The 26,126-nt window shown below is 36.0% G+C and overlaps 1 long non-coding RNA gene across 1 annotated transcript in view; it reads right to left on the bottom strand.

The window, feature by feature from the left end:
- LOC123793384 (uncharacterized) overlaps nt 1-26,126 on the bottom strand; it is a 102,007-nt gene that overhangs the window by 43,236 nt on the left and 32,645 nt on the right. The window contains exon 6 of the long non-coding RNA XR_006779933.2: nt 25,642-25,692. This is a non-coding gene — a long non-coding RNA (uncharacterized LOC123793384). The remainder of the gene's footprint in view (nt 1-25,641; nt 25,693-26,126) is intronic.

Raw genomic sequence — 26,126 nt, 5'->3', positions numbered from 1 at the left:
TCCTGAATGGATAAGAAATCAACAAGAAAATAAAAGAAAATCTGCAAATTATATTTTCAACAAAACTAACTGTATAGGTATGTATGTATGTATGTATGTATGTATGTGTATACACACACACATTATTTTCTACAGAAGGGTTGCCAAAACAGCTGAGGTCAGGCAAAAATATGCAAGAGGAGGTATAGAGAAGAATCTCAGAGAGGTTCAGTATATTCCAGAAGTTACCAATAGATGAGGAACATTTACAGAAAAATGTTGCTATTGGAGATGAAAATATTACATTTTTGACTCAAAATCAAAATGATTCAACTTCCTCTAAAAAGAAAGCTAAAATTGGAAGAGCTCAGGGAAGAGATGTGAAGTCAAGAGGATCAGTCAAGAAAAGGATGCAAACAGGTAGAACTCAATAAAGAAGTACAAGAAACACAATCATTGTAAAAATAATGATATTTGAAGGAGAATGAATTAGAATAGACAGTTGAAAATATGGTAAAGGGGGGGGGTCCTGGGTGGCTCAGTCAGTTAAGTGTCCAACTCTTGGTTTCAGCTCAGGTCATGTTCTCAGGGTAGTGAGATCTAGCCCCAAGTCAGGCTTCATGCTCAATGGGGAATCTGCTTGAGGATTCTCTCCCTTTGCCCCTCCCCCAGCTCACACTCCTTTCTCTCTCTCTCAAACAAACAAATAAATCTTTAAAAAATAAAGAAAAAAAAAAAAAAGAAAACACTGTAAGGGACACAGATGATGGAAACGAGAGAAATGAATTTCTCCTCCTCCTCCTCCTCCTCCTCCTCCTCCTCCTCCTCCTCCTCTTTCTCTCCTTCTCCTTCTCCTTCTCCTTCTCCTCCTCCTCCTCCTCCTCCTCTCCTTCTCCTTCTCCTTCTCCTTCTCCTTCTCCTTCTCCTTCTCCTTCTCCTTCTTCTTCTTCTTCTTCAAGTAGGCTCCACACCCAACGTTGAGTGCAACACAGGGCTTGGACTCATGACCCCAAGATCAAGACCCGAGCTGAGATCAGAGTCTAGATGCTTACCTGACTGAGCTACCCAGGCTTCCTGAGAAATAAATTTTTAAAAAGTGAAAACAAAGATTTACAAAAGACTAAATGAGAAATAGCAGGCGTGGAAAATAAGCAAAGAATATACATTACCCCATTCCCTGAACAAGACGTATTTGAAGGTTCAAATTTGAAAACTTCACAGGCATAAAAGAACTTGAATTCTGAAAAGGCACATTGTGCACCAGAGGAACTAGACCACAAGTATAACAATCAAAAATGTTGGGCAGCCAGACAAAAATATCAGGCTGTGGGGAAAAATGGAAGTTACATTAGAGTAACACACCTTCACAATAAGGAAATAAAGAAATTACAATCTAAGGATTTTATATTCAGCCAAACTCATTTTCAAGTAAGAAGATTACAAACAGTTTTGAAAATGCAAGAAAGCAGGGGCGCCTGGGTGGCACAGCGGTTAAGCGTCTGCCTTTGGCTCAGGGCATGATCTCGGCGTTGTGGGATCGAGCCCCACATCAGGCTCCTCCGCTATGAGCCTGCTTCTTCCTCTCCCACTCCCCCTGCTTGTGTTCCCTCTTTTGCTGGCTGTCTCTATCTCTGTCGAATAAATAAATAAAATCTTAAAAAAAAAAAAAAGTAGGAAGAGGCAATGGTCAATGAGCTGATAGGGTTCTGTGCTTCTGCTGACACTTTGATCATACCACATTTGCTCATATCTGTTTTTTATGTAGGAGTTCACATAAGATTTCATTTGCTGTTTCAAAAAGTGGTTTTTGTTTTGTTTTTGTTTTTCTTCTTTAAATTGCTGGATTAGACAAGCAGGTTTAGGATATAAAACTAACATTTATTATTATAAACCTAATATGCTCTGGACATAATGTTATATATATTCAATACATTTTTTCCTACTTATTCTTCCTTCCAAGTTATGTAGAAATCTATAGAAGTTAAGTGTCTTGTCCAAAATTATATGCCTCATAGGTGGATTGGTATCTTGATTATGACTCCTAAACACTTGTGTTTTCCAATGTTCATAAGTGTTAAAGGAGCACTATAAGGTGGTTTGAAGTATGATCTATTCTCCATATTTCTTGCCTTTAAACATCAATCTTTTGAGGCTTTCTATATTGCATTAAAGTAAATAAGATCTCATGTGAAAACATAAAGAGATAAAAATGCAAACAATAAGTCTAAATTAAAATAAAATGTAGCAGCAGTCAAAGCAGTAAAACAATTTTGCTATGGAGAGAGAAAAAAAGAAAAAAGATATACATATATATCACTATGGAGAATGCAAGAGCATTTTTCTATAGAATAAAGTATCTAAAATCATTAGCAAACCTTCCATGTATAAATCATGATGAAGCTAGGTTTTTGTGATGAGGAACTTCCGAAGGCAATACAGAGTATCATTATTCTCATTACGATATAAAATGTAGCCATATCGACATGAATTTTAGGGTAATTCTAGATTAAATACGCTCATCTCAAAAATTTCTAGGATAATGTGTTTTCTTGGTGGCTGTAGTCTATTTTCAGCTCAATTAGGTGCCTCTTGAAACAGCCACTTTAAAACAAATGCATATTTCACATATATCCTGAGGTTTGTATCCATAAACAGCTGTATGAATTTTAGAATATGTGAATATCTTCATAAAAATATGATTTAATTATCTCCAAATAAACTTTTCAGTTTATTCCATTCCTGTGATTCCATTAAACCAATTGTAATTCACAAATGAGAAATTAGTAGTGTCTAACTGGCAGCTATTCAATCCATGTCTGTTTTGAATAAGAAGACTTGCACTTTTCTGAATAAATAAGCAGTGTTTCTTCCACACACACACAGACACACACACACCATTCAGTGTAAAAACATTCAGCTGTCTAGAAACATATGTAAGAATGTACAGTCTTACGGGTCGCTAAGGGTTCCACTAGTTGGATCTCTTAGGAGGAATTAGCTGTCAAGAGACTTGGACTTCATGAAGTCACTTGGTAAAAAATTTAAACAGCATTTTCCTAACCTATTCAAAGATGATGTTAAAATAAACTATATCTGCATTCCCTACCATAAATTCTTCTAGATATCTCACAAATGCTGCTATTTAGAGGCATCTTAATCATACTTCTTTCACGTCATGCAGAGAACCTGGTGTTTAAAGATCATAAGATTATAGCGTAATGTCTCCTGAGAAACTATACATTGGAAGTTGGGCACGAACACGTTGTTCTTGGATTTAATAGGTATTTGAAACCTCTTTTGCTTCCCATTCATATCAAGTTCCTCAACTACGATGACAAAAAATATAAAACAAAACTGAATCCAGGTTTACAATACAATTCTCGAATTCTCTACTGGCAGATCAATGGGCTATACTTATATGTGAATGCTAGGATAATTTGGTAAGCTTTTTTTCTAAATAATTTCTATGGTCAGATAAGCCACTTTTGACCTATAAGTAAAAATAAGAAGAGTCATAAGGAAAAATATGCTTGATGAAAAATATGGAAAATCATATCTTTATTATAAAATTATATTAAAATAGACCTATAAATGTGTGTATATGACTTATATAAACAGCTTAACGAGGGCCAATATCCTATAATGGTTGAGCCCAGACTCTAGCACTAGATATCCTAGTTCCAATATGAGTGTGGCAAGTCATGCGACTTCTCGCATAAATAACTTTTCAACTCTTTGTGCCTCAATTCCTTCATCTGTTAAATGAGGATAGCACTAATTCCTACATTATGGTGTCATTATAAAAATTGACTTAATGCAGATAAGGTGCTCAGAACAATGCTTAGCACATAGTAAATGCTAATCAAGTATTAGGTATTATCATTATTTTTATTTTTTATTTATTTTATTTTACTTATTTTAGAGAGAGAGAGAGCACACATATGAGTGGGGTGGCAGGGATAGGGAAGAGGCAGAGGGAGGGAGAGAGAATCCTAAGCAGACCCCGTGCCCAGCATGAAGCCCAATCTGGGGTTCGATCTCATGACCCTGAGATTGTGACTTGACTGAAATGAAGAGTTAGATGCTTAACTGACTGAACCCAGGTACCCTGGTGTTTTCATTATTTAAAAAAAATTATGTGGAATATTATGCTATCTTCTGAAACTTTTGCTTTTGCTCAAAACAGAGTCCATCCCACAAAACACTCTTCAATGGGAGGATAGTACATTCTTGTCCCAATGGTGTAAGGTTTGGCCATATGACTTGCTTTGGTCTGTTGAATGTGAACGGAAGTGATCTGTGATATTTCTAAACCAAAGCTGTAAGATCTGTAGTCTTGCCCATTACCTTCTCTTTCATTTTTCTGCTATGAGATAGGCATGCCCCAGAAATGCGTCAATTCTATCAGCTTGAGTCCTGAAGTGCAGAGTATGTGCAGTTGACCCAAAATAAATATGTAACATTACAAGAAACAAAATTTTTGGTAGATCACTAGGATATTTGGGTCATTTGTTATCACAGCGTAACAGCTATACCGACTGATAAATTGGTGTCAGAAATAGGGTTCTAATAAAAAATGTTGTTAATATTAATATGCCATTAATTTGGTACTGAGCATTAAATACCAAGGACATTTCTGTAAGAGTCTGGAAAGATGACAATCCATATTATTCTATGCAAAACATTAGGTAAAAATGTTACCTCTAAGAACCTGGAAGGAATGTAATGTATTGATTTAGTTGGTATGTGTATATATTTTTTTAAGTAGGCTGTATAGGCCCAATGTGGGGCTTGAACTCATGAGTCCAAGATCAAGAGTCACATGCTCTACTGAGTAAGCTAGCCAGGCCCCCCTAGTTTATGGTTTTAGATTAAGAGATTAGGAAGCAATATTATTATTGTGTCCAGGTTGCACACAAATAAGGTGCTACAAGAAAGATATGAGCAAAGAAAGGAATAAAAGGAAATCAGATGCTTGAAATATTCCAACATTTCCTGGAATAAAGGATACAAGTTTTTTATCTTTGATAAATAAAATAAACGAAGAAGGCTTTGAGCAATAAAGGCCAATTAAAACTCATAGTGGGGGAAAAAACCACATCAAGAGTACAGGATTAACACAGGTAATGGATTGAATGTTTGTGTCCCCCCAAAATTCATGCGTTGAAGTCTAATCCCCATATGATGGTATTTGGAGGCAGGACGTGTGAGAGGTAATTAGGTCATGAGGATGGAGCCCTCATAAGTCTAATTATTGCCCTTATTAGAAAAGAAGAGAGAGAGCTCACTTACTCTTTTTCCACCCTGGAAATGTACAGTGAGAATCTGACCATCTGCGACCCAGAAAAGGGCTCTCACCAGAATGCAATCATGTTGATACCATGATCTCAGACTTCCAGTTTCCTGAACTGTGAGAAATACAGGCATTCCTCATTTTATTGCACTTTGTTTTATTGTACTTCACAGATACTGCATGTTTTTTTTTCGGTTTTTGTTTTTGTTTGTTTTTGTTTTTGTTTTTGTTTTTTAACAAATTGAAGGTTTGTAGAAACCCTGCATCAAGCAAGTCTATTGGTACCAATTTTTCCGTAGCGTTTTCTCACTTCATGTCTTGGGTCACATTTCAGTAATTTTGGCAATATTTAAAATTTCTTCATTATTATTATGTTTTTTTAGTGATCTGTGATTTGACTATTATCGTTTGGGGACACTGTGAACGACATTCATATAAGAAGGAAAACTTAATTGATAAATGTTGTGTGTATTCTGACTGCTCCTCTAACCAGCTGTTTCTCCATCTTTCTCCTTCTCCTCAGACTTTCTTATTCTCTAAAAAAAAAAAAAAAAAAGTTTTGAAATTAGGCCAACTATTAACCCTATGATGGCCTCTAAATGTTCAAGTGCAAGGAAGAGTCGCATGTCTCTCACTTTAAATCAAAAGCTAAAATGATAAAGCTTAGTGGTGATGGCGTGTCAAAAATCAAGATAGCCTAAAAGCCAGGCCTCTTGTGCCAAGCAGTTAAGTTGTGAATGGGAAGGAAAAATTCTTGAAGGAAGTTAAAAGTGCTACTCCAGTGAATGATAAGAAAGCAAAACAGATTTCAGGCGATGTAGAAAATGTTTTAGCAGTCTGGATAGAAGATCAAACCAGCCATACATTTCCTTAAGCCAAAGCCTGATCCAGAGTAAGACCCGAATGCTCTTCAATTCTATGAAGGCTGAGAGAGGTGAGGAGGTTGCAGAAGAGAAGTTGGAAGCTAGCAGACATTGGTTAGTGAGGTTTAAGGGAAGAGCCGTCTCCATAACATCAAGGTACAAAGTGAAGGAGTAAGTGCTGATGTAGAAGCTGCGGCAAGTTACCCGGAAGATCCAGCTCAGATCACTAATCAAGGTGGCTGCACTAAGGAGTAGATTTTTAATATATACGGAACAGTCTTCAATTAAAAGAAGATAACATCCAAGACTTTCATAGCTAAAGAGGAGAAGTCAAAGCCTGGCTTCAAAGCGTCAAAGGACAGGCTGACTCTCTTGTTAGGGGCTAATGCAGCTGGTGACTTTAGGTTGAAACCAATGCTCATTTACCACTCTGAAAATCCTAGGGCTCTTCAGAATTTTGCTAAATCTACTCTGCCTGCTTGTGCTCTATAAATGGCACAACAAAGCCTGGATGATAGCACATCTGCTTACAACATGATTTTCTGAATATTTTAGTCTGACTGTTAAGACCTGCTCAGAAAAAAAAAAAAATCCTTTCAAAATGTTAATGCTCATTGGCAATGTACTTGTTCACCCAAAAACTCTGATGGACATGGACAATGAGATTAATATTGTTTTCATGCCTGCTAACATGACATCCATTTGCAACCCATAGATCAAGGAGTAATTTCAACTTTCAAGTTTCATTATACAAGAAATCCTTTTTGCAAGGCTATAGTGGTTCCTCTGATGCATCTGCGCAAAATAAATTGAAAACCTTCTGCAGAGAAGTCACCATTCTAAATGCCATTAGGACATCTGTGATTCATGGGAACAGACCGAAATAGCAACGTGAACAGGAGTTTAGTAGACGTTGATTCCAACCTTCATGGATGACTTTGAGAGATTCAAGACTTCAGTGGACAAGGTGGCTGCAGATGTGCTAGAAATAGCAAGAGAGCTAAAATTCAAAGTGGGATTTGAAAGTGTAACTAAATTGCTGAAATCTCATAATAGAACTTCAATGGATCAGTTGTTTCTTATGGATGAGCAAAGAAAGTGGTTTCTTGAGATAGAATCTACTCCTGGAGATGATGCTGTGAAGATTGTTAAAATGAAAACAAAGGATTTTGAATATTACATAAACTCAGTTGATAAAGCAGCAGCAGGGCTTGGGAGGATTGACTCCAATTTTGAAAGAAGTTCCATTGTGAGTAAAATGCTATCAAACAACATCTCATACTACAGAGACATAGTTCATGAAAGAAAGAGTCAATCAATGTGCCCAACTTTGTTGTCTTGTTTTAAGAAATTGTCACAGTCACCACAACCTTTGGCAACCACCACCCTGATCAGTCATCAGGTATCCACATCAAGATCAGACCCTCCACCAGGAAAAAGATTGCAACTCACTGAAAGCTCAGATGGCGGTTAGCATATTTTAGCAATCAAGTACTTTTTAATTAGGGTATGTATATTGTATTTTTAGACATACTGCTATTGCTAGTGCTAATACACTACAGTACAATGCAAACATAACCTTTACATGCCCTGGGAAACCAAAAAAATTATTTGGTTCACTTTATTGTAATATTTGCTTTATTGCAATGTTCTGAAATTGAACTCACAGTATGTCTAAGGTATGCCTGTAAATTTCTGTTGTTGATAAAGTACCAAGTTTATGATATTTCATTATAGCAGTCCAAGATGACAACACTCTTTATTAAAATCTTTGAATCTTTAAGTGGCACTGAGTAAATCCTCTCAGTTGGACAAAATGGCACAAGTTAAAGAAAGTAAGAGTATGTTTCTCCCAGGTAAGACTGATAATCTTAAATTGATAACAATTAAGTAAAGAGATAGAAGACTGTCTCCCTCAGAAAAAAATTATGGGTGTGGATACTGGCATACAAACCTAGCAAGCATAAAACAGGTAAAAAATAACTAAGGCTACCAATAACCAAGATTCTGGGCAACAGATATCATGATGCTAAAATCCATTATAGACAATGAAATAGCTTGATTAATCATAACTTTCAGGCTGGGTAAAAAATACCACATATTAATATTTTTATAACTAACCAGATAGATGAAATAAAACATCTGTCTTGACTCTTAAATTTGTCCTTGTCAGAGGGACTTCGTGGTGAATGTGAATTATCTTTTCCAAAAAGAAATATATCAAGTTGCATATTAGAGTTGATTTCTGAGATGTTAATATTATTATCACAGAACTGTATGTTTTTTCTGATTATAATAGTAATGAATGATCATGTGAAATATGTGGCCTTACAGGGAAGTAAACTTAACATTAAATGTCTAGAATTATATACTACTTTTCCTTAAAGATTTTGAAACATTTATGCATGAATTAAATCATTTATAAAAGAAACCAATTAAGTTCATAAATTCAGCAAAGTTGCAAGGTACATAATTAACATACCGAAGTCAGTTTTGTTTCCATACACCAGCAATAAACAACCCAAAAAGGAATTAGGAAAACAATTCTGTTTTCATTAGGATCCAAAAAATAAAATATCTAGGGGCGCCTGGGTGGCACAGTTGTTAAGAATCTGCCTTCGGCTCAGGGCATGATCCCAGCGTTCTGGGATCGAGCCCCACATCAGGCTCCTCCGCTAGGAGCCTACTTCTTCCTCTCCCCGCCCCCCCCCCCGCTTGTGTTCCCTCTCTCGCTGGCTGTCTTTGTCAAATAAATAAATAAAATCTTTTAAAAAAATAAAATAAAATATCTAAAAATAAATTTAACTAAGGAGGTGAAAATGTTGTACTTTGAAAATGATAAAACATCACTAAAACTATGAAGAAATTAAGAAAAACTTCAATAAAAGGAAAGATATCCCATGCTCTTAGATTGGAAGATTTAATATTATTAAGATGGCAATACTAGCTAAAGTGATCAACAGATTCTATCAAAATTCCAATGGCCTTATTTGTCAAAATAGAAAAGCTGTTTCTCAGATTCATATGGAATGCAGAGGACCATGAATTGGCAAAACAATTTTGAAAAAGAACAAACTCAAGGTGTTCATACTTCCTAATTTCAAAACTTACTACAAAGCTATAATGTGATACTGGCATAGGACAAATATATATATATATACACTGTGGACTACAATTGAGAATCCAAAATAAGCCCACAAGTCTATAGTCAATTGCTTATATATATATATATATATATATATATATATATATATATATATACAGTCAACTGCTTTTTACAAGAATGTCAAGACCATTCAATGGGAGAGAATAGTCTGTTCAACAAATGGTGCTGAGAAAACTGTATTACCACATATAACAGAATGAAATTGGATCTCTACCTTACACCACATACACAATTTAACTCAAAATGGACCAAAGGTCTAAATACAAGAGGTCAAACAATAAAATTCTCAGAAGAAAACAGAGGTTTATGACCTTTATTTTGATAGTAGTTCTTAGATATGACACCAAAAGCATGACTGACAAAAGAAAAAATAAATTGGGCTTCATTAAAATTAAAAACGTTTGCACAACAAAACACATTATCAAGAAAGTGAGAGAAGATGACTTATAGAATGGGAGAAAATACTTGCAAATCATATATCTGATGAGAGTCTGGTATCCAGCACATGTAAAGATTCTTGCAACTCAACAACAAAAGATAACAAAGCACTTGCATATACCTTTCTTCAAAGAATGTATCCAAATGGCAAGTGAGCATTAAAGGATACTCAGTATCATTAGCTATCAAGAAAATGTAAATCAGAAGCACAATGAGTTATCACTAACACCCACTAGGATGTCTATAATCAAAAAGACAGATAATAACAAGTATTAGGATGTGGACAAATCAGAGCCATTGCTAGTAGGAATGTGAAAATGGTGCCGGTGCAGTAGAAAACTTTGGTGGTTCCTCAGAAAGTTTAACGTAGAATTACTTTATGACCCAACAATTCTTATCCTATATTTGTGTCTCAGAAAATTGAAAACCGGTATTCAAATATTCATATGTGGATGTTCATAGCAGCACTATTCATAATAGCCAAAAGGTAGAAAAAAGCCAAATGTCCATCAACAGATGAATGGATAAAAAATTAGTATATACATAAAATGGAACATTTTTCAGTCATAAAAAGGAATGAAGTGATGATACATGCTACAATGTGAATGCATCTCAAAAGCATTATGCTAAGTGAAAGAAGCCAGATGCAAAAGGCCACATGTTGTATGATTCCATTTATACGAAATATTCAGAATATGCAAGTCCGTAGAAACAATAAAACAGATTGGTATTTGCCAGACACTGGAGAAAAGAAGGATGGAGGAATAACTGATTAACAGTATCGGGTTTTATTTGGGGGTAATAAAAATATTTTGGAAGAAGACAGAAGTGTGGTACACAGCATTTTGAATGGTAAATGCCACTGAATTTTTTTTACCTTAAAATGCTTTATTTTATGATTTGAGAATTTCACCTCAAGTAGGAAAAACCCTCAGTTTTTCATGCATAACTCATACCTCAAAACTTTTAATTTCATAATTTCTCTGGTTTTTAATTTGATGAATTTATTTTATTTAAACTCAATGTGACAGGATAAAGAGATGAGTTTATTTTAATTTTTTATTCTCACGTGCTTGTTTGTGAGCTTTCCTATGGATTTGAATGTTTTTATTTTAAATTTACTTAGAATCAGACATTTTCTGTGGAAAATTAATGCACTTAAACTATACTTAAGGAGTTGAAATAGATTTTTAAAGTTCATCTTACTGTTTGTTACTGATCTACTTAGACATATAATGTTTGCTTAATCTTTAGAAAATCGTATCAGGAAAATACTACGTATGATATTTGGAACTTAAAGTATTGCCCACCAGAGGGCTCCCATTTTTCTTCTATTCTGTTTTACAGAAAAATTGAAATTATATTTTAGTAGACTATAGTTTATACACCTTTGAGTAAATCAAATATATTTTCTGGGTATATATAGAGAGGCTCCCTGAATAGTACATTTAAAACACAATTATTATGCTTGGCATGCAAATAAGGCATATTTTATATGCACATACAGTGTTTTCTACATCTCTGTATAAAACTCTCTGTGAAAGGAGATTTGTGACCTATTATGATTTGAACAAAAGGGAAATGAAACATGCTCTTTTAAAATTCAGAGAGTACAATCTCCAGAAGAACTTAAATGTATGCTTACTTTTAGGTATTAATCTCTACCATGATGGAGGAACTTTTCCCAACTCACTGGTTTAAGCATCTGCCTTTGGCTCAGGTCATGATCTCAGGGTCCAGTGATCCAGGCCCATATTGGGCTCTCTGCTCAGAGTGGAGTTTGCTTCTCCCTCTCCCTCTGTGCTTTCTCTCTCTCTCTCTCTCTCAAATAAATAAATAAAATCTTAAAATTTTTTTTTTTTTTATCACAGCTATATTATGTATGGAGAAGTGTGGTGACTAAGACACAGCTCCTTTTCTTGAGAAGCTCAGTCTACAATGGAAAACAGGCCCATGGATAAATAACAGTGGTGTGCTTTAACTGCTATAAAGAAGTGTGCCATTCAAAAGACTTGATCACTAATTCTCAGGGAGAAGTGAAGGCTGGGAATGTTGTATACTTTGAAGGAATCCCTCAAGAAATTTTCAACCCCTTCCGTATCCTACTGCTGTGCCAAGTGAAGTTGTGGAGAAAGAAACTACCTAGGAGAATCAGGGAAGTTTCCTAAGCCATAAATTAAAGATAAGAGTTCAATCTGAGGAGAGGGAAGAGAGGTGGGATAAAGAGTGGGAAGAGCAACCTGAGTAGAGGGAAGTGAGGGATCAAAGTCACAGAGCTAAGAAATGAACAAAACATACAAAAGACCATGTGAGGTCTTCAGGGATCAGGGCACAATCTGAAGTTCTGGGGAACTGATTAGGCCACAGGGAATGGAGAAAGATAGCACTGGAGGGTGAATTCATTTCATTTCATTTCATTTCATTTCATTTCATTTCATTTCATTTCATTTCATTTATTTCATTTCATTTCATTTCAAAAAGCTCTGAATGCATGTAGAAGAATTTGACTTTATCTCTTAAGAAATTTGGAGTCAGAGGCATTTTTAGGCAGGAGAGTGTCTTGAACAGACCATTACTTTAGTTGGCTAATTTTGAGGGATCTGGGGAGCAAGTTAATGGTATGGAAGAACAGAAACAGTAAAATGTGAGACAGAGAATCTAATTAAGAGGCAATTATAAATATTGAGTAGACAAGGGCCTTAATTAAGCTTGGACCAGTGCAGATGATGAAAAGACAACTGAATAAAAGACATTAACATCATGAAAGAAACATTTCAACAAGCTTCAACCAAGCATACAACTTTGTCTCTCTGTGACCTTGAGCTTGTTAGAGTTTTGTGCAACTCATCCCAGAACTCTTTGAGAATTGTGCCTGGTTTTGTGAGGTAAACCAGAGAAATGACCAATCCCTAAGGACATACTGCTATTATCTCTTCAACCAGTCAAGTGATATCCTGCTTTATTTCAGGAATATTTCCTCTCCTTATCCTGTTAAGGGAGGCATGGTGAATGGGACCTATAAAAGGTCAAGGAGGTGCCCTTTAAGATAAACACTTTAGAGCATATTTATGAGCAGAACAAAAAGTAAGTGATGGTAGACACAACAAAATCAGGTCTAATTCACAGAGCCTCTTTCTCGAATCATAGTAACATTTAGATTTGTTAGCTAATATTATTGAGAAGTCACTGTATGCCATGCACTATTCTAAGTTATTTAGAGTTATTTATCAACTCATTAAATCCTCACAGCAATTCTACTGAAGAGGATTCTATTATTATTAAGTCTATTGTACAGATCAGAAAATGAGGTAATGATTGATCAAGTTAAGTTGCCAATGCAACAAAGCCAGGATTTGAATCCAGGTGAGGTGTACATAGGGCCCAAGCTCTTAAATACAACCTTATCCTGCCTCGCTACCAGCAGGAGACAACATGGGACAGAGAAGAGTTAATAGAAGACTGGAGAAAATCCTGATTTCTATCTACCAAACTTCCTTGTAAACATGCTAATGGTAGATTCTGCGGAGTTTTTATATAAGAGATGATTTGAGCAGGATGTCTGTTTATGCTGATTACTATAAATAAATCTGGAATTTATACAGTTATGGGATATAGCTGGTTAGAGAATGTAAATTAGTCCTGTAACATCTTTGCCCCTGAATGACTAAACATATAAAAAGCAAGAAGCTCTGAACCTAAGTGGCTGAGTTCACATGCATACCACACATTGTTAGTGCTTGTTTGTTGCTCCCAGTGTGGGAAAAGGGACAATTAGGAGCTGGCTTTGAAGGCTCAAGCCCCTCAGGAAAGGAATACTACATGTGTGCCTGCTTCTTGCTGGTATCTTTAGAATCATTAGTAGTTTAGTGTTGGGCAAGCCCTATGATTCATGTGAGTCTGTTTTGACAATTCTACCTTTTGAGGCGACTCTCTGTGGGAAGAAAAGAGCACCGTGGTGGTGGGTGGTGGGGGTTTTGGCTTTGAACAGCTTCAGTCTTGCTATCATTTAGTCCATTATGGTACAGAATTGAGCGTAATACCATTTTATGCCTGTACACATACCTACCATGTCAATAATTCCCAAATTTCTTTTTATGAGTTATAGATTCAGGTCTTTCATTTGACAGAATGAAGAATAAAAACTGGGGGCTGTATAAACAGTTTGTAAAAATAAAAATAGCTAACATTATTAAGCAATTATTTTTTGCTTCACTGTTAACTTGTTTACTTCTTATAACAAAATTTTGAGGTCAGTGCTATTATTATTGCTATTTTATAGATGAAGAAACTTAATAAATGTGGCCCAATTGTTGTGCTCAGTCTGACCAGCAACTCCTTCCTACAAAGGAGTGAGGAGACCGGTATAAGGCATGGACAGAAGCATTCACCTCTTCCCTCAGAATAAATGCAGAGATCTTCCTCGGGTTCTGTTCTCTGTTTGGTCAACCCATATGGCTGTGTTAATCTGCTCAGTCTGCCATCACAGCATACCACAGGCTGAATGGCTTAAATAACAGAAACGTATTTTATCATAATTCTAGAGGCTAGAAACCTAAGACTTAGGGTTGATTTGGGGTGATGTTCTCCTCCTGGCTTGTAACCTTCTCACTGTGTCCACACGTGCCCTCTTTTCTGTTTGCTCAGAGAAAGAGAAGGATCCTTGGTATCTCATCCTCTTCTTAGAAAGTCCTGTCACATTAGGAACTACCCTGATGACCTCATTTAACCTTAGTTATCTCTTTAAAAGCCCCATCTCCAAATACATTCACATTGGGGCTTACAGCTTTAATATATGAATGGGAGGGTGCTGCATACAAGGCAGTCCATAACCATTTACAATAGCACCAAAAACCATACGTTACCTTGGAATTAACTTAACCAGAGACGTAAAGGATCTCTATTCTAGAAACTATAAATCACTCTTGAAAGACATTGAAGAAGACACAAAAAGATGGAAAAATATTCCATGCTCATGGATCGGAAGAATTAACATAGTTAAAATGTCCATGCTACCCAGAGCAATCTACACTTTCAATGCTATCCCGATCAAAATACTGATGACATTTTTCAAAGAACTGGAACAAATAGTTCTTAAATTTGTATGGAACCAGAAAAGGCCCCGGATCGCCAAGGAACTGTTGAAAAGGAAAAACAAAGCTGGGGGCATCACAATGCCAGATTTCGAGCTGTACTACAAAGCTGTGATCACAAAGACAGCATGGTACTGGCACAAAAACAGACACATAGACCAATGGAACAGAAGAGAGAACCCAGAAATGGACCCTCTGCTCTTTGGGCAACTAATCTTTGAAAAAACATCCAGTGGAAAAAAGACAGTCTCTTCAATAAATGGTGCTGGGAAAATTGGACAGCTACATGCAAAAGAATGAAACTTGACCACTCTCTCTCACCATACACAAAAATAAACTCCAGATGGATGAAAGACCTCGATGTGAGACAGGAATCCATTAAAATCCTAGAGGAGAACATAGACAGCAACCTCTACGACATCGACCAAAGCAACCTTTTTCATGACACATCTCCAAAGGCAAGAGAAACAAAAGATAAAATGAACTTGTGGGACTTCATCAAGATAAAAAGGTTCTGCACAGCCAAGGAAACAGTCAAAAAAACTAAGAGGCAGCCCACGGAATGGGAGAATATATTTGTAAATGACACTACAGATAAAAGACTGGTATCCAAGATCTACAAAGAACTTCTCAAACTCAAGACTGGTATCCAAGATCTACAAAGAACTTCTCAAACTCAATACACAAGAAACAAATAAACAAATCATAAAATGGGCAGAAGATATAAACAGACACTTTTCTAATGAAGACATACAAATGGCTAACAGACACATGAAAAAATGTTCAAAATCATTAGCCATCAGGGAATTTCAAATCAAAACCACACTAAGATACCACCTTAAGCCAGTTAGAATGGCAAAAATTGACAAGGCAAGAAACAACAATTGTTGGGGAGGATGTGGAGAAAGGGGATCCCTCCTACATTGTTGGTGGGAATGCAAGTTGGTACAGCCACTCTGGAAAACAGTGTGGAGGTCCCTTAAAAAGTTAAAAATTGAGCTACCCTATGACCCCGCCATTGCACTACTGGGTATTTACCCCAAAGATACAGACGTAGTGAAGAGAAGGGCCATATGCACCCCAATGTTCATAGCAGCATTGTCCACAATAGCTAAATCGTGGAAGGAGCCAAGATGCCCTTCAACAGATGACTGGATTAAGAAGTTGTGGTCCATATATACAATGGAATATTACTCAGCTATCAGAAAGAACAAATTCTCAACATTTGCTGCAACATGGACGGCACTGGAGGAGATAATGCTAAGTGAAATAAGTCAAGCAGAGAAAGACAATTATCATATGATTTCATAAGAACTAGGAAGATCGGTAGGGGAAGAAAGGGATAAAGAAAGGGGGGGTAATCAGAAGGGGGAATGAAGCATGAAAGACTATGGACTCCGAGAAACAAACTGAGGGCCTCCGAGGGGAGGGGGGTGGGGAATGGGATAGGCCGGTGATGTGTAGTAAGGAGGGTACGTATTGCATGGTACACTGGGTGTTATACGCAACTAATGAATCATCGAACTTTACATCAGAAACCAGGGATGTACTGTATGGTGACTAACATAATAAAATAAATAAACAAACAAACAAATAAATAAATATTTCCATAGCAAAAAAAATAAAAGAATGAAACAAAAAATATATATATAATATCATTGATCATGAGGTCCAATATCCAATAGGAGGTCTTTAAGAAAGATTAGGAACAAATAGAAAGAAGTAGATAATTGTTAAAAATAAACAAGAAAATTTTCCTTCAACTGGAGAACACTGAGTTTCCAGACTGAATAGATCCAGTGAGTGCCCAGCAAAAGAAATAGAAAGTTAAAAAAATAAATGAGGATAAAAGAAAAATTCTGAAAGTTTCCGGAAGGAAAAAAAGTGATCTACTAAGAACTTATGTCATCAATGGCATCAGACATCTCCATAGTTGTACTGGAGCAAAGCAGAAATGCTTTCAACATTCTCACGAAAAATGGTTTCCAACCTAGAATTCCATACTCTTTCAAACTACAAGTTAAATCTGATGATAAAAAACAAGTATTTTTATTTTACAAAACTCTAAGCATTTATACCCCATGGACCTTTTCTCAGGAAGCTGGTGGATATGGCCTATCACCAATACTGGAAAAGCCATCTGTATCAGTTCTTTGCCCAGCTAAAAATTCACTTACTATGGAAGAGAGGGTTAAGGGATATTAGAGTACAACATTTTATTACCTCCATTTTACAAATAAAGGAGCGGAGGCATGGAAGGGTTAAGTACCTTGTTAAAGATCACAAAGCTAGTACCTAGAGAATCTGGATTAAGAATCAGTAAGGATAGGCTTTAAACCCTTCACTCTAAAACTACTTGATTTGCTGCCTTTCAATTTTTCATAGGTTCATTTGTATTTTGCATTTATGTTTCCTTTTCTGTAAATTGTGTCAATGAGCTTTGTCTATTTCTAAATTGAGGGCTCTGAATCAAGAATGAGTTTAGGGATTAAGCTCAAGCAGGAACAAGTGACCCAGACCTCCATGTCCTCCATCATACTTGTAGTCATGCTCTCCTTCATCTCATACCTATGGCTTTATGAGGTTCCCGATGACCAGCCGGAGGAGGAATAAGCCCAAGCTTGTTTCAAGGATGAGTCCCTTTGTGCCAAGCTGCAAATGAACTGCTGTTGCTTTATAGTCCCATTCCTTGAAAGCTCTGAAATATCATGTAGAAATGAAATCCTCCCGGGGGCAGAGCTTTGGGCAGTGCACTTGATCATCCACTTTTTATGGAGAGAGAAGTGCCCTGATGTGGGAATATGCAGGCAGTTCTCGCTGTGCACAGGTTCCATGGTTGGGCTGAATAACACCAGTTCTCCAACAACATGGCTCAAATCCCAGTTACCATGGTGTATTAACTGTGAGTAATTCTGTAAAGTACCACCTTTGCTACTAATTCCTCAGTCCATAGGGTCAGTATGTAAATAATAGATGTGCATTGTGATCCGTGATCAAATACATGACTTCTTTCAAAGTATGACTGTGACTGGTCACTGCATCCGTTGTTCAGTTCATGCACAGAGTAGAGAGACAGTTGTATTGCCACTTTATCTCCCAGTAATAAACCCATATGACATTTTACTGAATTAAATCATTGAAAAAGGGCATCTTGAACAAGATGAAAGTGCAGTGAAGACAGGAAATATGCTAACACTGTATGTGATTAGAAGTCTTAAGAATGGATAGCAAAGGGAAGCTAGACTGAGACGTAAATCTGAGTGAATCTACAAGCTGAACCATATTGAAAAAGCCAAACTGATATAACAAATAAGATTAAGCTCTTTCAATGTCTTTCATTTGAAGTTTCATCAGGAACAGAAAGACACTTATGGTTGAAATAGAGCATTTACTTCTACGTTAAATTGTGTGTAGTATGGTAGAAACTCTTCCTACACATAGAAATCACTCTGCAGGATTCAAATCAAATTTATTTCATTTCTTTCCCTTTTTTTAAAATCAAATTTAAACTGAGTTATAGATGGAATGGTTAGCCCTGGAAATGCTGACACTGTTACCCACTGGCAGATTCTAGATATGCAGATAGAGAAACTCTCTGAAGGTGAATTTATGAGCATACATGAAGAAAGCTGTTGGGATGAAAAGGATGAAGATGTCCTTGAAGAAGTGATCCCAGTAAAAAACAAAACAAACAAGCAAACAAACAAAAAAACAGGGGCGCCTGGGTAGCGCAGTCGTTAAGCGTCTGCCTTCGGCTCAGGGCATGATCCCGGCGATCCGGGATCGAACCCCATATCAGGCTCTTCCGCTATGAGCCTGCTTCTTTCTCTCCCACTCCCTCTGCTTGTGTTCCCTCTCTCGCTGGCTGTCTCTCTGTCACATAAATAAATAAAAATCTTTAAAAAAAAAAAAACATTGCCATTAAAGGAACCCTTAGAAACATCTCATGACATCAAACGACAAAGTGTGGGAAGCTGAGGCAAATAAAAATTTCTTGCTCCATATTTTAAGTTATATGGTAAGAGGAAGGCAAGCAATCTTCAAACTACTCCTAATAATTTTCACAAGCCCCCCCCCCCCAGTTATAAGATAAATAAATCTGGGTATCTAACGTACAGCATGGTGACTATAGTTAATAATACTGTATTGTATATATGAAATTTTCTAAGCAAGTAGACCGTAAGCATTTCTATGACATGCACACACAAAAGATAAATACATAAGATAATGGAAGTGTTAATTAACTTGATTTTGGTAAATAGTTCACAATGATATATGTATATCAAATCCTCACACGGTACACTTTAAAATATCTGTAATTTTGCTCGTTAATTATACCTCAGAAAAGCTGGAAAAAATTAAATGCACCCCCCCAAGAATTCTCAATGTTTCCAATGTTTTAAATTACAGTGTACTAAATAAATATTAGCTTTACTTTTTTTCACTTTCCTATATATTTCTAACCAGCAGTAAGATAATTTTTACTATTTTTAAAGTATTTTCAGAAGTGAAAAGCTTTCGGCTTGCATTGTTGTTATGATACCACCTAAGTAAGCACTGTCTTTACAAGGACTAATAGGCAATGGCAAATGGACTGGATGGTTGGTCATGAAAGGAGAAAAAGAGAAAGACTAGGAAATCAGGGATGAAGATGCTTGGGAAAGAGGCATGTAGCTGAGACTATGAGCAAAGGAACGAAATACGAGGATCTTTGTACCGCAGTTGAAAGCCACTAGGGACCATCCACTGTAGAAGTAAATCAAACTATCAAGTCAACAGAAATGACTCTACCAGTAGATGTCAGCCAGACTCTATCCTTAGCCAGCCCACAGCTCTAGCAATGGGATCATAGAGTAACCGTAGGAGCAGAGATGGATAGTGACTGGTTCAAAAGCACGCGCTCCCTCTCATCAAAGCATCTAGCTATTGTCGCTGAGCAGTGTCTAACCTACCAGCGAAAGAATCTAATGCTGATCTTTTAATATGGTAACATTCTTTGAGGAAATCAAAGCCGCTTGTTATTAGCTGTAGATGTTTGTAAATGCCTGATGTCAGTTTAAGGTCCTTCTATTTTTAGTTTTTATAACGAATGGGTGTTGAATTTGGTCCGGTGCTTTTGTTTTCATCTACTGAGATGTATGGATTTTCTTATTTACTCTATTGCTTTGTTAAAATATATAGATTGGTTTTCAACTGTTAAACCAACCTTGCATCCTGGGAATAACATCATTTGGTCATGATTTGACTTGTTAATATTTTTTCAATAGTATTTTTGCCCTTTCTATTCATGAGGAGTATCAGTCTGTAGTTTTAGTTCATTCTTTTCTTAAGTTTGTATCAGGTTTGTGTCAGTCACATGAAATAAATTGGCAAGTGTTCCCTTTCCTTTGGGTAAGGTTGGTATTATTTATTTCTTCAAAGCTTACTAGACTTCACCAATAACGTCACTTGGGCCTGGACCTTGCTTCATGGGAAGGAATTTAGTTCTAAACTTCTGTAGCAGATATAGGACTATTCAGAATGTTTTTCTTGAGTCAATTGTTCTGGTCTTTCAAGGAATTTGTTCATTTTATCTAAGTGATCAGTTCACTACAGATAATTCACAATATTTTACCTTTCTTTTTAATGTAGGATTTTTGTGATGTCTCCTCTTTCATCTTTGATATTGAAAATTTTTGTTTGTCCCCTTTTTCTTCACCAGTTCAGCTACAAGTTAACAATGTTATTGATAGTTGAGTTTCTGTGATCTTTGCCCATTTTTCACTTAATTAATTTCTGACCCTATTTTATTATTTCCTTTCTTCTAATGACATTGGCTTTAATTTATTCTTTTTTTAGCTTCTTAAATTTCAAGTTTGGATCACTGGTATTAGATAATTAACTTTTTCTAACATGAGGATTTGAAGCTATAACTTTTCGTCAAAGGGTTGATTTAGTTATATTTCACATATTTTGATATGCTTGTTTTATTGTGTTTTCATTTTCACTCAGCTTGAGATATAATTTCCTTTGCAATTTCTTCCTTAAACCATGAATTATTTAGCTAAACATCATTTAAGTTCCTTACATTTGGTAATTTCTAAATATCTTTCTTTTCTTAATTTCTAATTTAATACACTCGTGGTCAGAGAACACACTCAGTGTTTTAATTCTTCTCAATTTATTGAAACCATTTTATGGCTTAGCTTGTTGCATATTTGGTGAATGTCCATGGACATTTGAAAAATGTGCATTCCACTGTTGTTGAGTGAAGTGTTGTATTAATATTAATTAGATCGAATTGGTAGATAATTTGTTCGATGTTCTTAGCCTTTTTAAAAAAAAGATTTATTTATTTATTTATTTGAGATGGGGGGGCAAACACGGGGAAGGGCGGAGGGAGAGGAAAGAGTGAATCTCCAACAGACTCCCCACTGAGTGTGGGGCCTGACGTGGGGCTTGATCCCATGACCCTGCAATCATGACCTGAGCTGAAATCAAGAGTTGGCCACTTACCCAACTGAACCACCCAGGCACCCCCAAATTTCTTATCCTTATTCGTTTACTGTCTACTCATTCTACAAATTATTGAGAGAGTAATGTGAACATAATAGCATATTTTTTTCTCTTTCTCCTCTCCGATCTGTAAGTTTTTGATTCACGTATAATGAAACATATACATATACATCTAGGGTTGGTATGTCTTCTTGTTTAATTGATACACTTATTTTTATGAAACATTTTTCTTTATCTCTGGTACTGTTTTTTGTTCTGAAATGTGATAGCTTTATGGTCTTTTGGCTTTCTTATGATTAATGTTTTCATGGTATGCATTTTTCCAAGCTTTTAACATATTTGCCTCTAAGTTTAAAGTGGGTCTCTCATAGACAGTATATAGTTAGATCTTGCTTTTATCCAGTTTGACCCACTGACTTTTTATTGGAGTGTCTTCCTCTTACATTTAATGTAATTACCAGTATGAACTGAGATTCCATCTACTATTTTGCTATTTCTTGTCTGTTTTTCCACCTTTTCTATACTTCCTTTTTGTGACTTACTTAGGATTAAGGTGAGTGCATTTCATTATTCCATTATTTTCTAGTATTAATTAGACTTTCTTAAACTTTTAGTGGTATCTGTAAGGGTTATAATATGCATATTTAAGTTGCCACAGTCTACCTTGAAATAATATGCTTTGTCACATATAATGCAAGAAACTTACAAAAATGCATTCCATTCCTTCCCTCTTACTGCTACTGTTTTCATACATTACACTTCTGCAAGTTATTAGCCCCCAGACACTCTTAAACAGTTAACTGCCTTTTGCGAAATTTTAAAATGAGAAATAAAAGGTAGTTTATATTTACCAAATTTTCCTATGATTTCCAGCATTTTTTTTTTCATTTTTGTAGGTCCAAGTCTCCACCTAGTATCATTTTTCTTTAGCTTGAAGAACTTTTTTATATTTCTTTTTGTGCAGGTCAGCTGACAACAAATTCTTTCAACTACTATATTTATGAAAAATAGTTTGCCTTCATTTGTGAAGTTATACACAGTTGGTATTCCCTGGCTATTTTCACTGGGAATTCCTGGTTGGCAATTTATTTCTTTCAGCATTATAAAGAAGTCATTCCAATGTCTCCTGCTTGCATGATTTCTGATGAAAATCCTAGAGTCAATCTTACCTTTTTTTTTTTTCCTTCTGTGCGTCACGTCATTCTTCTCCTCCATTTTTAAAATTTTTTCTTCAAAGTTCATTTTCAGAGATTTGATTATAATTTGCCTTGGTATTATTTCCATGCATTAAGCTTTCTTTAAATGTGTTGAGATTCTTTTATCTATAGGTCATATAATTTTCATCAAATTTGGAATACTTTCAGCAATTATTTCCTTCTAGTGTCAAAGCTTCTTGCCATCAGTCACAATTAAGGAACCTGAAATTCTCATTCTTAACCAACTTCACCATCATCAATAATCTAACATCATCAAAGCTACAATAAACTGATTATCATGTGGCTTTTAATAAGATGCACTGAGAAGGAGGTAACATTACTTCAGTGGTATTCCTGTCAAAATATCCATAAGCTAAATGTAATCATGAGAAATCAGAAAAAAGAAAAAAAGAAATGAGTTGTGGGGCATTCTATAAAATAACTGGCCTGTACTCTTCAAAGATATGTCAAGAAAGATTTAAAACAAAACAAAACAGCCTGAGAAACTGTTCCAGATTAAAAGAGACTGAAGAGACATGAGAACAAAAAATAATAATACATGATCCTAGACTGGGAAAAAAATATAAAAGATATACCTGAAACAATAAATCAATTTGAATATTAACTGTGGATTGGATAACAGTATTATGTCAATGCTAAATTTCCTGATTTTGAGGAAAAACTGAGGTTATATAAGGGAATGGCCGTATTTTTAGCAGCTATACACTGAAATATTTAGAATAAAATACACATTCTCTCCAACTTACTTTTAGATGTCTTAGAATAAACAGAAAATAAGTGTGTGTGCATAGTGAGAGAGAATACAATAAAACAAACCAGTAAGCCAATATAACCAGTTGGTAAATCTGAACGAAGTCCATATTTGAGTTACTTGTAACTTTCTATAAATATGAAAAAACACTAAAACAAAATTTACCAAAGTTTATCATGAAAACTTCTTAAAAAGTTATAGGGTTGTTTTTGTTAGGATGTGAAAAATGGCAATTGAGGAGAGACATGGCTCTATCTTCCTTTTAACTTAAGCGCTCCATGAATTAAAAAAGTCTAAATAGCACTAAGTTAGCACTCAATGTATAATAAAAATTAAAATGGCCATTATTTATTAAGATCTAGTCAGTGCAGGTGTTGTACTGAGCATTTCACACACATCGTGATTATCTTACACAATTCTGTAACAGCCGACTAGAACAGTGCCCATTCTACAAATGAAGAAATCGAAGTGATGAAAAGTTAAGTTGGCTGCTTAAAATCAGTGAGTAAGTGGGAAATGTCAGGATTTGAACTTGAGTCTGTATCTCTCTAAAATATGTGCTGTTAAAAACTGCATCATATGGACTTTCAAATACGCTGTGTTTGGAAGTTCAGTCCATTAATTACTTGAAGTTGGTGTGTTGAGGTTTTGGGGTTTTATTTTCCAAAAGCAAGACAGAGTATGTTTGTTTTTCTCTTTAGCAGAGGATCTGCTCGAGCTTGTCTAAAACATCGTGGTCTTGGGCTCACACCATCTTAATAAAACCCAGGTGTATTTAGCGAGATTATGTGACACATGTTGAGGTTCATGTTTGATTTCAAATTAAGAATCTAGATGATTTATGGTAAAGAGTTTACCTCCTTCTTTCCCACGTGGATTCTAATTTTAATCTTCACTCTCCTCTTCCAACACTTCGAGCACTTAGAGTTCTCCCATTTGAACCCTTCGTTGTTATTTCTAGAATCACGAGAGACTGTTACCTAGCCCAGCACCTGTTACTATTTCCTTGTTTTTTTCTTTTAGGGAAGAATTGAACTTATATTAACATGACTACACTGTATTTTACCAAATTCCCAGGAGAAAAACATTGGTTTTTTTCGGTCTCCTTAAAGTATTTGATTACACCAGTATATAAATTTATAACAATGGGAATCATTTAAGCAGTTTAAAATTTTAAGTAATTTCAACTTCAATTTTGGTATATGTAACTATGTGAAATCTACTCACCTTATTCCTCACATTTTGTAGAAAAGGCATAAAGGAGAACAGTTACATTTTAGGGACAGATAATTTGAATTCCACCATGGTTGATAAATCAGATTACATAAATTCTAAACATATTGGAGTTTTCATCACCAAGACAAACTGAAACCCAAAGCTACATGAAAGTTCAAAAACACTTCATGACTAACTTATTTTATTCATTCTAGTCTTTCTGCAGTTCTTGATTAGTCTAACACCAGACTCACTATTTCCACAATTGTGTAAGACAAGTTTTTGAGCTGACTAAAATTAGGAAGCAGAGAAAAGTCTCCCGGCCAAAGGCTGTTTTCCATTGAGTTTCTTTTATTGCAGTTTTATGTACTTGAAAAACCAACAAAGAGAAAAATCCTCTTTCATGAGATTTCCAGAGTTTTTCACAGATAAAAGTTTGGTAAAATATGTAAGCATTGGCGTGGGTACTAGACTCAGTTTTGAGCGCCATTTTGAGTAGTCGCATATGATCTAACAATGTCAGGTAAAGTGCCAGCCGGCAGGTAAAATCATCTCCAATGCATAACGCGGTGGAGATTACAGGTTTTGCTGGAACAATTGTCCAGATGCTGTATTACCTAGAGGCCTGGGTCCGTCTGAGTTAAACTTAGTTTCTGCTCTTAAGGGGAAAGACAGTCATGTCTCAAGTCCTTTTGGAAGTAGAGCTGGCCAGCCATTAATAGGACCTGGCTCAGTCACGGGGACTTCCAGCTAGGCCACAGCTAAGTTTTGCTGTAATTTTGGACCCAGATGGGCACTGAAAGATAAACTAACCCACAATTTTGAGTTTATGTATTAAAAGTTAGGCTCAGATATAGAATGACTTATACACTGGTGTTTTGCAGTCCAGCTAGAACATAGAATGCCTATTTCCTGATTTAGGACCTATTTTGGCTTTTTGGCTGTTTGTTTGTGGACCCAACAACAGCAATTGTTTTTGAAATTTTAATTCATTTCCTCTCTGTGGAAATGTGAGATGCGTGTAGGAATTGCCAAGATTACTCTTTCCATCCTTCTCAGCTGGAATGGCCCAGAAGCATCCGAGAGAGACAAGGACTACATCAATAATAAAATAGCCATTCATTACCCACTTACTCTGCTCAGGTGTCGATGGTCACTTCGGTATCCTCCGTCAGGAGCTCAGTCCTGTCGTAGATAGAACAAAGAGAACAGTGTAAGCAATGAGCCAGCTCAGGCGTATGGTAACAGCAAAATGAGCTTCCATGTTTACGTCCCTCCACGAAGGGCTGTTAATCAGCGGTACACGAAAGGGGGCCTGTATCTCAATTCCGTGATTTACTGATTACACTTGTTTAAGCAGGGAAAGCACAGGAGCAACCGTTCTGTAGCTCCCCAGACATATATTCTAGTGAATTGACTTTGAGTTAGTCTTCTCACAAACCTGTCCCTCGCTTCACACATCTTTACCTCAAGACAGAGCTTACTCCACTAAGTGCTGTATGCATTACACCGTTCAACTTGGATCAGAATGCTTTGAGGTAGGTATTATTCTTTCCATTTTACAGCGGACAAAACCGAGTCTGAAAGGGATTAAATGACCTCTTACAGTCCTCCTGCTC

This window comes from Ursus americanus, chromosome 13, assembly GCF_024610735.1.
Source record: "Ursus americanus isolate L20-20 chromosome 13, mUrsAme1.1.p, whole genome shotgun sequence".
Taxonomy (NCBI): domain Eukaryota; kingdom Metazoa; phylum Chordata; class Mammalia; order Carnivora; family Ursidae; genus Ursus; species Ursus americanus.
Note: the sequence above shows the minus strand (reverse complement) of the source record. Positions and strands in the feature narration are given on the sequence as shown.